Here is a 5092-nt window from a genome sequence, read left to right as displayed (position 1 = left end):
TATCCATGAATTTGTCTCATATACAGACATAATGTTTTTTTGATTGTGGTACATTTCCTACCAACTATGAATTGAATATTTTACGTTTTTAATAAATTTGCTTTGGAATACTGGTGGGAGCATACAACATGTCCACCAGAGACATTGTGATGATCGAGCTTTAGAGGCCAAAGCTGAGGAATGTCAGACCTCCTCCATCCTACACCACCAGGGTTTGCAGATTCTGTGGAGTCATTTAAAAAAAGTCATGACATTCGTATTTTAAGCAGGCCTTTGGGTAATTGATGTGCACCAGGTCTGTCTTTTATGCTCTTTACTGGTCTCTGTATTCTTTTCCTGTGTGTGTGTGTGTGCGTGTGTTTTCTCTTCTGCACTTTGTATTAGCGTGTCTGAATTTTAGGCCTTAAATATGTTAAAATATAAAGTGACAGGTCTTAAATGTGTTTAGGTAGATCTTAATTATCTTAACATTCATCTAATGCTGCTTCTGTTGCACTTGAAATCGGTTTCTTAAGAGAAATGTTTTAGCGACACACATAGTTTGTAATGTCTTCATGTGTTAGCTCTTTCTCAGTGGTACCAGGTATTAGGATGCTGTAATAAAACAACAAACAAGACCAGCATGGAACTGATGATTGATGTACACACTGGGCCCGGCTGTGGGAAATACTACTGATACCTACTCTCTCTGCCTGTAGTTCATGAGATACGAAGCATTTCTCTACTTGACTACTTCACCTTATCTTCAATTATGATATTCCTTCATATCTATTTGACATAGGTCTTAAACTTTGTTCATTATCCTATTTGAAACTACTTTGCATTATGCATTATGCAAAAGTTTGTAATTGAACTTGTTGAAACCTGCAGTAATCCTGTGTCAGTGGACCTGGGCCATCTGACAGCCACTCAGTCGTGCAGTGACTTACCACATCCTCTAGATGTAGCTGTTGTCTGCTTTTTTGCTGTCGTTCATCACTCATGTCTGTCTTTCCCTTTCACACACACAGCAGTACAGCCACATAGAGGTTTCTGAACCAAAGCTAAAAATCCACTGTTATACGTTCAATGCATTTTGTTATCTTGCAAAGAGAGATCATGATGACTGGATGAAACAAAAAAGTATTTATTCAACAGCACATACAATTAATACAGCAATATAATTCTGATCAACAACCACTATGCTGCACCAACGTTTTCTTGCAGTGGCCAACTTTTAATGTTGGTATAATAATATAGAATATATAAATCAATAATTTCACGGGTGTGGTGTATGTAAAACACTTCTGGGTTTTATGTTTGGCAAAGTGGTTTGAACACTTCTACCCAACAACATTTAAGTGTTTCAATTTATCTGGGTTTGTATTTTTATATTGATGGACAAGACAAAATATATATTTTTATTTTGTTTCTAAATATATAAATATATAAATATTATATACTGTACAGTCTATGCTCTCAACCCATATTCTCCCGCTCTCACACTAACCTGAGGGCAACCCCCTGTCTCCCAGCCAATGAGAAGCACACCATCTCACCCAACCCAGAGCCATTGGTAGCTGGAGCTGACAACAGTGTCACGTGCCCAAACACTGACATATTTACTGACAATCTGTAAAACTCAGTTATTCAAACAATAATCCTTATAACTAAGCTGAACTCTATTACTAAGCCATCAACACATAATAACAATCAACATTGACAATAACTACCAGTCCGTTACAATATCATTAACTCCACAGCACAATAAAACATAATTCTGAAGATGGTCGTTAATTGATAGATATCAAACTGAACATTTGATTATTTTTAAATACCAAACATCAACTTTTGGTGTGTTGCCATGGAAACAGCATTCAACAGTGACTTTGATCTTTGACGGCGTCACGCAGTACAAAGCTCTCTTCAGTTAGGTTTCGTCCTGCGCTCGCAACCATCACTTGTGTCTGGATTATCTCTGCGTTGAACGGTCAGTGGATGAGGAGGAATACATCCAAGTGTAAGACATGCAAAAACCAAGACATTTCCTGTTGCTACCAGGGGGCACTGAAATCTTAAGTCATGATTTCTGTGTAGATGTCATCAGGCCGGGTCAGGCGGCGCCGTCACAGATGAGGTCATCGTGCTCCTTTAAAATAAGCGTATTAATTTCCCCTTTTTCCTTAACAAGAATTGTTACGGTGGCTAACTGAGGGCTTTTCCTTAGATGGCTGTTGAGCCATTTTGCCACACCATTTAAATTACTCCAGAATTCAAATACTTTTTAAGGTTTTGAATTTCCTGCAAGCTTTGGTGAAGTTGAGCATGGCTAGGCCCTGAAAAAAAAGCCCCAAAAGGGAACTACAAATCCTTGAAAACTAATAGGACCTCCCACCGGAGAATTTCGAACCCTAATAAATGGAATAAACCATTCAAACAATGAGAACTCAAACAAGGAAAAAGGAAGCAAGCCCACGGTCCAATCCAAACATTTATGTGACCCAAGCTAAAAGGGAGCCAAAAGCCTTAGAAACAGGCAAAGTGGCGAAGGTGAAACCAAAACAGCGAGAGAGAGTAGGCAAAATAGCGAAGGGAGGAAAATAAGCGAGGAGGCAAAACAGCAGTGTTTCTGTCATCAATTACGGAGCTGAGCAGACCTGGCCCACGGTTCCTGTCACACAAAAGCGGACCAATTAATATTAACTTAGGTTGAGTGATAGGAAGATGGAAACAAAATCGCCGTGGGCGTACATACCCCTGATCAGGAGTACGTCCGTGCGGACACCATGAGGAAGGAGAGCACTGCAGCTCACACACACCAACCCAGTGGCCAGCGGGCATGTAGGCAGTGCACCACACATTGAATCTACATATGGGCAAAGATGACCAGTATAATTGTGCATTGAATGGCTAACTTCTCATGCCAAACAAGTTGCAGCTAATGCCTTCACACACCCATTGAGACGGAGGAGGAAACGACACTTATGATTGATAAGTAGATTTACCTGATTGTGAAATGAACATGAAGAGAGCAACCAAATCACATTTATGACATTTACTTTGTTAAAATTCTTTTGGATTTAATTAATTGAATTAGTAAGATAACAACATAATAAATAAATAAATTTAAATAAATAATAATGACAGTTTTTTCTGTGGCTCATGGTATTGCTGTTTTATACAAACTGACATTTATTGCCAACAAGTTTTATGACTGAATCCTGAGGCCTTTCTGTACATGTGTTGGGACACTGCTGTGAGGTGTTAATCTCACAATAACATTTAAACTGAGAAACATTGGGGATACCTTCAAACTCAATACTTCCTGTAAACTAACCCCAGTTCTATAACTGAGTGTCTCTATTTTTAGATGACAATGATGAAGGATTTGAAATCTCAAAGAAAACACAAATATACTCTGGCAGAAAAGTGTTTATTTTGCTTTTTATTAAGAACATATACATTGATATCCCTGATGTAAACATATTCAGATTAACAATGACTATGAACCATAACTCACATTCAAACTTAACCTAATGATATTTTCTTGCCTAAATTGATACTTTTTCATTCATCAGGTCAAAGTAAAGGAACGGGGTTGAAGCCCTATGAAGAAGAACAATTGAACAGTGATGCTGTTGTAAACTAAAAGAACATACCGTATCAATGGGTGCAACCAGGGAGCAGGAGGCCAGCCCGTGTGCTGATGGCACTGTTGCAGTAATTCCCCTAGCAGCAGCTCAGCTCTGCTCCAATGGCTCCTGGCAACTGTGCAGTTTGTGAACTTGAGCACATCAGTGGGAGGCACAGCCTTCATAGTCATCTTTTTTCACCCCGAGAGACACTGAGAGAAGAAGAGTGGTGTTAGAGTGTGAGCTTCATGTTTTACTTCTATAGAATCACCACTGTGGCCTGTCACCTGTTGTTGTCATGCAGTAATCCTCATTCCCCTCGCGGTTTAGAGTTCCACTGCACATCTGTCCGTCTGTGGAAGCACTTTTTACCATTGGGAGTAGATTTTGAGGTCTGTAACACAGAATGCATATTGTTTGTTGTTTCATTTTTAGACAGTAGAGGCGACACACGCACGCACGCACATACGCTATGCCTTAGCACGCCTGCGCTGCGCACGCGCGCAGCCATGCCATCTGCCTTTGCCTTTACACACACACACACACACACACACACACACACAGGAATTTGTGCCCTTGGGCTCCTCTATGCAGATGGCCAGGTAGAGAAAAGTAATTGCCTACGTACTGGCTGGTCTTAATTGAGATTTGTTTGTCTAACATCTAATATCACATATAGCGTCTAATATCCATGATCACCAAGGTTCTGATTCAGGTTTAATAAACATCAATCAGTAACTTAACCATATTCACAATGTCAATGTTAGCTCAAGACATTAATAGAGATCCTGTAGCCATAAAAGAAGCCTATACATAAAATGTAAATTTGTTGGCATTGTTTAGCTGTTAAAGTCACTTTTTCTGTTTCTATTTGGACAACTGAAATATAGCCCGCGCTGTCTACATTCTTCCAAAAGTACAGTCAAAGGGAGGATAGGGGGTTTTAGGTGCGATTAATTCTTGCACGTAACTAAATGCAGGTTTAAACAATGAAAGCTCTCAAGAAACATCACAGAATACATCTAAGTTACCACAGGGCGGGTTGAGAGTTGCAGAGTTCGGAGGTGCAACACTTGCCTTGCTCAATAATGACCGTCCTGGTGATTCCAAAGTTAGTGAGCTCTCAACACATTGCTTTCGACCGTACACATTGTCATGTTGATGTCGCTGACTTTCGAACCACCTGCAACGAAGAACTTCTAGTGAAGTGTGCCGCTAAGTAATAGCCAAGGACAGTACACCGCAAGAATACCATACCCTTTAAATACAAAGACTCTCAGCGACCTTGCTGAAAACCCTCGGATGGACATTCCATATACAAATCTTTGCAGGATCCCAACCCCATCAGGTAAACACTTATGACACTTTCAAAATTTGGGGCTGAGGGACCACCATATCCAGATTAGTTTGAAAAAATGCTACTTTATCAACGAGGGTGGAAAAGTATTTAGTCTAAACATTCCCTCTAAAAGTCACATTCA

The sequence above is a fragment of the Hippoglossus stenolepis genome, chromosome 8 (genome assembly GCF_022539355.2).
Source record: "Hippoglossus stenolepis isolate QCI-W04-F060 chromosome 8, HSTE1.2, whole genome shotgun sequence".
Classification (NCBI taxonomy): Eukaryota; Metazoa; Chordata; class Actinopteri; order Pleuronectiformes; family Pleuronectidae; genus Hippoglossus; species Hippoglossus stenolepis.
Note: the sequence above shows the minus strand (reverse complement) of the source record.